Source organism: Thermothielavioides terrestris, chromosome 4 (genome assembly GCF_000226115.1).
Source record: "Thermothielavioides terrestris NRRL 8126 chromosome 4, complete sequence".
Lineage (NCBI taxonomy): Eukaryota > Fungi > Ascomycota > Sordariomycetes > Sordariales > Chaetomiaceae > Thermothielavioides > Thermothielavioides terrestris.
The window spans coordinates 686,149-696,691 of record NC_016460.1 but is presented as its reverse complement, the minus strand read 5'-3'; positions in this window follow the sequence as shown (position 1 = coordinate 696,691).

Genomic DNA, 10,543 nt, shown 5'->3' with positions numbered 1-10,543 from the left:
GGCAAGCGCAGTGAAAGTAGCGCTGTTGGAGGGTGCGATAATCTTGCGCAGCGTCTGTATAAACCCGCGTGTGCCGGTGACGTTCTCGGCCTCCATGATGTCGTGTGCGGTGTGTGCGTAGCGGTCGCTGACAGACACGTTGATCATCTCGCGGAGCTTGTTGACGGCACGGAACGCCGCAGTGTCGATGGCGGACTTCGAGAACGCCTCGCACAGCTTGAGGAATTCACGGCGGATCTCCTCCTCAGTAGGATTGGTTGACTGAGGTTCCTCGCCACGGGTGGTGGGATCGGCTGCCTTCCAGGCTTGCAGTGCAGTGTGCCACGCCTGAAGATGGCGGTCCTGGACCGCCTGACGTGCCGCACCCTGGGTGGGCTGCACAGGAAGGCCGAGCATCTCAGCCTCGGTGGCGAGCTCGGTGTCTGGGTCGATGATGTGCCAGACACGCAGGTTGTTGGCCTCTTGGCGAACAGCAGAGATCCATCTTGGCCAGTCCTTGGGGCTGTCGAGGGTTGGAAGCGCTGCAACAGCAACGGTGACGGTTTTCTCAGTTTCGAGTGTCATCTTGAAGCAAACTGAGGTGTGCTGCGTTGTTCAGACTGAACGATGGGGGTGATGTGAACTTGTGGGAGTTGTTGACGATCGAGAAAACTGGAAGTGGTTGTTGGAGAAAAGAAGAAGGATGGCCCCAACTGGGCTACACCGCTGTTATGAGTGTTGTGCGCGAACCGGGCTCATAACTGAGAAGAGCAGCGAAGTGGGGCCATGCAGGATGCAGAGGCATGTGTATTGAGAGAGGTGCTCCTCTCAAGCTGGGTGGGAGGAGCGCCGAGGTCTATATACATGTGTGGGCAGAGCTGACATGTGCCCCCTGAGCGCAGGGAGCCTGGCAGATAGAGTCACGTGTGCACTAGCACGCGACAAGTATTATATAGTTCTATAATCTTAAAAGACTTTATAGTCTATATTATCCTATTTAGATATAGAGCTAAGCTCCTCCTTAATTAAGCCCCTATTTAAAATAGTGTAAAACCTTTATATTAATCTACCCTACTATACCTAAGACTAGGTATACAAGATAGCTCCTAAAGGAATATAGTATCCCTCTAGACGGATAAAGATAGTGTATATCAAGTAGTAGGAAGGATGTCTTCTAAAAGGAAGATATATAGCTTAGGTACGTCTAGTAGGGTATAGTAGGAAGATAAAAGACAATAAGAATATAGTTAGAGCTTAATAGCTCGAATGTCCATTGTCTAGATAGAGGTAGAACAACGAAAGGAGAGGCTTAGCAGCCTTCCTAAAAGAAGGAGAACTATCAACGTAGTGTCAACGAACGTATATTGACAACTGCTTAATATCTTGCTTAATAACGAAGAAGATAAGCTTAGCCCACTTAAATATATATGATCAGAGGGCTAGACCCCCTAGCAACGAATGTAATGTACTAAAACGAATAGAAAAACTAGGTCCCTATGTCTAGGTAGTCTATTACCCTAATTCAATATCTATAAGCTATTTAATAGCTAAATAGAGCGATATTGTTTAGTCTATTTAGAGGAGCAATGTTGTTGTTCGATCTGTTTAGAGCTATACTTGGCTCCTAGGCGGCCTAGTTGGTATTACGCCCTTCGCTCTAGTGTTTAGGAGTAGCGCTTAGCTCCTAGGCGGCCTACTTAGTACTATGCCTATTGGTATAGTGTTTAGTGCCTAGGCTAGCATTACACCTATTGATATAATCTTGATCCTAGTGTTTAGTACCTAGATTTTATACCTATTAGTGTAATACTACCTAGTTCAAAGGCTATAGCGCCTTTAAAAGCTATACTACCTGAACTACGGCTAGTCAATGTGATTTATCGCCTCTATCGCTCTTAGAGTCGTTGTTAATCGTAGTTCTAGATCTCTTTATATAGAGCCTATTCGCTTTAGCTTATAGAGATGAATCGCTCTTTAAGTTCGCTTCTATATACACTTTAACGTAAAGTCTAGCCTCCTAGTCCTCTAGCGCGTTCTCTAAATATAGGTAGTAATATAGCTCAGTTATATAGAAGTGGTTATAAGTATAGTACTAGGGTATATCTGAGGACTACGCTATAGGAATAGTAGGTATAGAAGCTGTACTAAGCTTCCGTTTAGCTTATAATCTTCTACCTTTAGCGCCCTCCTTATAGGGGCCCTAATAGGTACAGTTACCCTATTGTTCTTAGTAGTTAGTAGTATTATTTTCCTTCTTATAGGCTCTATATATTATAAAGGAGCTTTTGCTAATGTAGCTAGGAGCTTTCTTAAAGAATAGTTTAACGCCTTTATAGACTATAGTAGCAATATCTCTAAACCTAAGCTTCTTAATCCAATCTATCTAGTTCGTCTAATAGTATAAAACAAATATTAGGATAGGGTTTATAAGAGCTTATATTAGTTTAGTAAACTAGATACCTAGATCCTTAGCTTTAGTAAGCCCTTAGGTAGTTGATTTATCTATTAGGTTCTCCTACTTGACGATCTACCTTTTAAACTTGGTAGCTCTTATATATATATTCCTAAGGTGCTTAAGTATATTAAAGTAGGTTTAGAAGCGTATTTAGAGCTTAAGTTTAGTTTCTATAGTAGGTTTTACGATCTTCTTAAGGTTGTAATACTATATTCGAAAGGAGCAGCTTTTTAAGAAGTATATAGTATATAGTATAGTAGTTCGCTAATATAGTAGTAGTTATAAAGTGCTCTATCTAATTAAGCCGTTAATACTAGAGCTTATACTTCTAGTTATAGTTGTCTTACTCTTTATAGATCATTGTAATAAACGTAGTAATATTATATAATAGGAGTCTTCGAGTGCTACTAGTGAGATGCCTCAAGGCAGAGAAGTACAACAGTACTATAGTAGTGACCAAGGCGAGTAATTGCAGTTTCTAAGGCGACATTGTCTAAATGCATCTCCTATTGTAATCAGAGGCTAATCCTTAGAGGATTAGGAATCTCCCTCTACCTCGGTAGGCGACTACCTACCCTTTTAGCTATAGTTTCTAGGCTCTAAGTATATACGTTATATTGTACGTTATAGATATAAGCTTCTAGGTTCTAGGTACTCACTCCGTCTTAGAACTATACTAGCTCTTGCTCGATAGCAGTTTATATATATACTATAATAGTTTATCCTCCCCTCTATAGAACCTATCCTTAGGTTTAGACTTTGTAGTCGATAGTGTACTATATTGCTCGATTTCTAGAAAAGGTCCATCTACCTATATAGACTTGCCGACTAGCGATATAAAGGGTAATAGGTTGTCTACCTAACTACGAGCTTCGCCTAGGATTCAGTAAAGTGTCTTTATAAGGTTAGACTAGTTATTAGAGCAACGTATATAGCGCGCTTTGCCCTTTTTATAACAATTTATATTTTACTATTGTATATAGACTACCTACTCTTCGCTTTTAAATTTACGTTGTAGTAGCTATATTTTGTACTTTGTATTTTCTTTTCTTTGTATATTATTATCTTATTGATCGTAGTACCCTCTTCTTCTTTATTTACTCGCTTTATATTCTTACGTTTATCACTATCTATATATTGTTATTTCTTTTCGTTTTATATTCACTGCCTTCTCTCTACTAATTTATTATAGATCTTAAAGAGTTTTTTGTACTTCCTGCCTATAAGAAGTCGCTATACCTTAAGTGTCTATATATAGTATATAAAAATCTTCTATCTAACTCGTTGATACCTATTATTCCTAAGTATATTATTACTAAGTCCTCTTTAAGTTGCTACAATCAATATATTAAAAGGAAAGATATTTATATATCGGTAGGTAGCTTAGGACTAGTACTCGACGGTGGTTCGCCTATTAATTCTATTAGGTTATTAGTACAATGTCTAGCGATTTAACCGATCTAATAATCAGTTTATATATCGCTTATCTCCTCTATAAGGCTAAGGAGAGTTAGGTTCTATCTAATCGCGAGTCCTTTAGCGGTTAGGAGGACAACGAGGAATTTACCCTTTTAGACGACATTCGCTATAGTATTATACGTTTATCGAAAAAGTTGGTCGATATATTCTATACTATAGACAAAGTATACTGCTACGTCTATAGTATTATATTGAATAAGCGCTTTATAACCGACTAGCAACTAGCCTTTAAGGCTATAGTTGTTAAGTATATAGAACTTAACGTTTCCCTTTTTCTATAGCCTAAGCGCTTAGATAATATATCTTCGTCCACGGTAGGTCGCTCTCATCTATCCCTTAGGTTAGTTGCTAGGAATATTAACAGCGATTTAGTACCAATATAAACTAGAAGTATAGGACTTGAAGAGGGCTTGTTGCCTTCGTTTTAACAATATAAGCTATCTTACCTAGATATAGACGAAATATAATTTTACTAAGGAGTTGATCCTATTACTCGCTAATGAAATTAGTGATTGTAAAAATGCCCTAGACCTAATAGAGTAGGTCTACCTACTCTATAAGTCGCTAATCTAGCGTTTCCTTATAGTTTAATCAAGGTTTTAGAGAAGGGATCTAGTCGTTTTATCTATATATAACTATATAAATTAATTTATATATATTAGTCTTTGGCTACGATTGAGCCAACTTAATATCGTTATATTGTATATTGCTTAATATGCTTTAGGCGTCCTCCCTTCGCTTCCTTTTAGCGATAGCTCTATATATCTATCGAAACTAGTGGATTATCTACTATATATTCGCTATATCATCTTTATAGACCTACTAGTTATACTCTGATAGTTAACCTACCTACTTTACTTAAAAGAATGTTTCACCTTTAATTCGCTATTTAGTCTATACTTCTTTGACTTCCTATTCTTTATTATCCTCTAGGTCTAGCATTGGTATCTAGGTTTTTTCAACTATAGTTTATATATACTAGGGCTCTAATAGAGCTATTGGAAATATATTATATAACTTTATATACTTATATAGTAGGGCTCACCGATATGTTAGCTATCCTATTCGATCTAATATTTAGAATAGCCTAACGAACTAGGGCTTTAGCTTCTTATTAGTCTTGAGTCTTAGATTCTAAGTAGATAATTTGACTAGGGCTCCCTTTTAGAACTCTATTAGCTTATATTTTTCGTTATAGTACCGTTTTTAACTTGCTATAGCATTGGCCTAGTGTCGCTCTAGCTATTAGTATAACTCTTTAAGCTTTTTAATCCGTTCTACTACGTTAGAGTATAATACCCTCCTTTATTGAGTATCGTCCTCAATATAGTAGGAAATTATAAGGTTATAACCTATAAATGTTTAAAAAGAAGTAACGTTAGTAGTTGCATTAATAGAATTATTATAAGCGAATTCAGCTTTAGGGAGAAGTGTTGCCTAAGTAATAGGATTTAAAGAGGCGAAATATTAGAGGTATTAGATAAGGGTTTAGTTTATTCGTTTAGTCTAGCTATTGGTTTAGGGGTGAAATGCTGTTAAGAGTTTATAGTTTATTTAGTTTAAGTAGTAAAGATCGCTCTAGAATTAGGAGGTGAAGACTAAGCCTCGATCACTAAGGCATTTATAAAGTACTTTGTATTTAAGTTTAATCTCTCGATAGAGGAGTTCTACTAACTTTTAGCTACGAATAGAGGTCGAGATAGGGAAGAATCGACTTATCTTTGTATATCGGTCGACTATAACTAGGATTATATCCTTTTCGCTATTTGGTTGTTCTACTATAGGAAAACTTATAATAAAATTTATAGCGATTTCGCTCTAAGGTCGTATTAGTATTAGCAGTGATTAAAGGTTATTATAAGGTCGATACTTCGATAGTTTTTAGTATTGATATATTAGGTAGGTATTGCAATATTCGTTTACTTCTCTATCGATATTTAGCTAGTAGTACTTCTATTGTACTAACTCTTTAGTTTAGTTATAACCGAAGTGTCCTACTAGAGGATCATTATAGTATTGCCTAAGGAGCTCTTGCTTTATAGCTTTTTTAGTAGAGATATAAAGCTTAGCTTAATATAGTAGTTCGTTATTAGGTCCTAATTCCTACTTAGAGGTAACGTTAATTCTTCGTTGTAGAGTCTATAGGTGGTCTTTAATTCTTTGTATTATCGGATCTAAGTTCTATAACTCTAGGATCAACTCTTTTATTGTTTTAGAAGGTACTAAGTTATATAGAGCTTCGCCTTATATATAAGTAGTCGCGACCTTTCTAGGTACAATTTACTCTTAACTAAGTAATTCTTTAAGTTTGTCTATATTAGAGGGCTCTTAAATGCCCTACTTTACTAGCTAGGTAGTGACTGTCTAACGTTTTATAGCTATTTTAGGGCTAATATATAGTCGGCTCTTTGCGCTATTAGGCATCTAGTATCCTATACCTATTTATATAATAGATTAAATATATAGAAGCCTCTCTTTAGCGAATATTTGCTAGAGTCCAACTATCTTGTTTTATAGAGTTGGCAACTACACTATATATTCTAAAGCTGACTCTTCTTCGTAGTTAGGTCTCCTCGATAGCCTATTGGCTAGGTTTCGCTTACCTACTTAGTGCTTAATAATAAAATTGTACTTTACAAGGTATATATACTACCTAGCTTAGTGCTTATTTAGGTATATCTACTTTATAAAGCTTTGTAGATTATTGTAGTTAGAGAGGATAGTAATTAGAAAGTTACTCCCTTTAATGTAATAGCTCTAATGTTTAAAGGCCTCGATAATCGCTATTATTTCTTTGTTAGGTGTCCTATAATTCTTAGGCGATCTAGAGAACTTAGCTAACTAAAAGGCTATAGGTCGTCTTGTCCTATCGTTTTCCTTTTAAGATAGGACCGCTCCTATAGCGAAGTCAGAGATATTAGTCTCGATAGTTACTTTCCTCTATAGGTTATAGTAGTATAATATTAGTACTTCTATAAAAGCTTATTTAAGTCGTTTAAAAGCCGTTTATTCCTCGTTAATGAATTAGAGGGATCCTAGTTTCCTCTCTTTTTCTAATCCCTTTAGTAGGGTAGTTAGAGGTAGCGCTAATTCTAAATAGTAGAAGATGAACTGTCGGTAAAAATTGTAGAATCTAAGGAAGACTTGAATGTCCTAGTAAATAGTAGGCTCTAGCTATTTCTAAATAGTTTAAACTTAGGTTAGATCTATAGTAATTCCCTTGGGAGTTACTAGATATCTAAGGAACTCGACTTTACGTTGGTAAAACTGACATTTGCTTAGTTTATAGTATAACTATATAGCTTATAGCTTCTTAAAGATTTACCAAATATAGGAAGTATAAGTGTTATAGTTCTTTAAAAAGATTAGGACGTTATTAAGGAAAGCTATATAGAAATCGTCTATAAGTTGCTCTAGTGCCTAATAGATATAACTTTAGAAGGTTGCTAGGGCGTTAGTTAACCTAAAGGGTATAACCAAGTATTTGAATAGGCTATATTAGGTATAAAAGGCTATCTTCTATTCGCCCCCCTCTTTGATATAGATTCGGTAGTAGGCCTCTTTAATATTCAACTTGTTAAAGTACTTAATACTAATTATATAGTCTAAAATCTCTAAGATTAAAGGCAATAGGTAGCGGTTCTTCCTTATAATTTTATTAAGCCTTTAGTAATTGATATAGAGTTAGAGGATACTATCCTTCTTAGGTATAAATAAAACTAGGCTTGTAGCTAGGCTCTAAGATTCTTAGATATACCCTTTCGCTAGGTTTTTATAAAGGTATTCCTTAAGGATATCTAACTCCTTTTAAGCCAATAGGTAAATAGGCCCTATTAGCAGTGTTATACTTAGCAATAGCTTAATAATATAATTAGTCTTATAATATAGTAGTAGAATATTAGCTTTAGTTAGAGTCTAATACGTTGATAAAGTCTTAGAGCTTCTTAGGGACTTCGTCCTTACTTTGGGATAGCTTTGTCTATACCTCCTTGTCCTCCTTCTTCTTAGGGAACAGAGCTTATAGTATATTGGGGTATATAAATAGAGTATAAACGTAGGGCTTTTAGTACAACGTTTTAGCGAACTGCTTTAGGTATTTAAAACGAACTTTGACGATCTTAGGTATAAACTACTATTCTTTAGCTATTAGAAACAATAAGATATATTCTTCTACTATTGTAGATATCCCTAGAATAATAGCTAACCCTCCCTTGATTAAGGGGCGGTTAATGGCTATATAGGAGACGTTGAGCCTCTATATTACGCCTCTTCCGTCTAATAGCTCTAGGGGTATAGAGAATACTCTATACAACTAGGATATCTGAGCGTCTACTATATAAGTCTATAACGAAAAGGGCTTTACTATAGAAAGATAATACTACCTTATAAACTTAAGGCTAACTATATTAATCCCGGTATAGGTGTCTAAATCCACTATAACCTTCTAGGGTTACTTAGTATATAGGGTAGCAGTAGCTTAAAAGCATTCTATAACTTAGTCCCTATATAGGAAGAGTATACTAATAGTACTAGAGTCTACTACTAGGTATAAGCTTTTCCCTCCTTTTTGCTATTGTCTTATAAATAACTAGGGCTCGTTTTATACTCGGTTCTTAGGGTATAACGAGTACTCCTATAGCCTTAACGTCTTATACCTCTAACCTTGCCTATACCTTTAGGCTTTTTAGAGTAGTTGTAGGAGAAGTAACCTACTTTGCTATAGGTCTAATAGATAAAGGAATTGTTATTCTTATCCTTTATCTCTTTATCGTTATAGCTCTACTTTTCCTTCCCTACTACGTCGTTAGAGTAGAGCTGACTATAATGATCCTAACGTATAGATTGCCTTTAACCTTGCTATTTACAATTAGAGAGCTGCCTAGGTCCTCGATCGACTTTTAAAGGTCTTTAGCGAGTATTGCGCTATTTAACGTTCTAGATCTAGGTTACTAGCTAAACTATAGCCTTATGAGTCTTAGGTTTTTCAAGGAAATATTAGTTGATATATAACTAAATCTATAGCGATAACTTAAAGTAGAATAGGAGAGCCTATTTTTTATTGTCTTAGTGCTTAGTCTAGGCCTCTAAAGAATCGAGGTATTAGTAAAAGTTCAAAGGGCTCTAGCCTTCTCGTTGCTTTACTTAGTCGATAGCTTTAGCGATTTCCAACTAACTATTAGTAAGGTCTTTAATATATAAAGTAGTCTAGTCTTTAAAAACCTTCTATATCAACTCTACTACTATTTGTTCTTCTTTTAGTAGGTTGTCGTAGTAGTTGTACTAATAGGTATATAGCGTCTACTCTATTTTATCGATAATAAAGAGGATCCAATTCTTTTCCATTTTAAAGCATTTAAAGTTACCTTTAAAGGCTTAATAAAGATCTTAGAGCTAAATTCAACGTTTTCGAAAAGTAACGTTCTCTTCTAATAACGTAATATTCTTAACTTTAATAGCTTAGCGATCCTGCCCTTTGTCCTTACTATCGTCGGTTAATTCGGCACTATTCCTCTTTTATTTATTAGACGGCTCGCCTATTCCTAACGATTAAAGCAATTCCTATTCTTAGTCCTTAAGCTCCTTTAGGGCTCGAAGCTAAGTAATATAGGCCTATACCCTCTATAGTAGATCCCCTATAAAGAGCGTCTCTCCCTATAGTAGGACACTAAAAAGTGAAGGAGATAGATAGCGAGAGCTAGGAAGAGACCTTGTTTTAGAATTATAAAGTCGTACTAGATTTATAGACGAATTGACAGTGACTAATAGCGATAAATAGGACAAAGATATAGATGTCTAAGTCGAGGTACTATAAATAGACAGTATCTTAGCTAGTAGAGGAAGAAGGATTAGAATCTATAATAGAAGTCTTTGAATACTACTAATAAGATACTTTAAAGTAAAGAAGTACAATAGTACTATAGTAGTGACTAGGGCGAGTAATTGTAGTTTCTAAAGCAATACTATTTAAATACGTCTCCTATTATAATCAAAGGCTAATCCTTAGAGGATTAGGAATCTCTTTCCGCCTCGGTAGGCGACTACCTACCCTTTTAGCTATAGTTCCTAGGCTCCAAGTATATACGTTATATCGTACGTTATAGATATAAGCTTCTAGGTTCTAGGTGCTCACTCTGTCTTGGAACTGTGCTAGCTCCTGCTCGACAGCGGTTCGTGTATATGCCATGACATATTGCTCCTAAGCTCCTTCTCGAAGGCCCTATATACTTCCTAGTAGGCTACGTTAAGCAACTCAATAGTAGGTAGAGGTCTATAGTATCGTCCGTCATTAGAGTAGCTATCGTTACTATGATTATAGTAGCTAAGCGTAGTAATAGATCGGTGGTCTTCGTTATAAGGTAGTTAATCCCCTTAATCGCTAGCTTCTACGCTAGGAGCGTATTTATAGGCCTTGTTACGAGGTTCGTTGCGAAGGTCGTTGCAAAGTACGCTATAGGCTACGATACAGGCTATATAGCAGGCCTCGGCATCCTTAATGTCCTTTAGCTTGATAATATATACCTAGAGCTTCTAATTAATATACTCCTAGACTATATTATAGGCGTTAACGCTCTCTAAAGTAGGGTAGAGGCACTCCTCCTTATCCTCGAAGTAGTCTATAAGTTTATAATA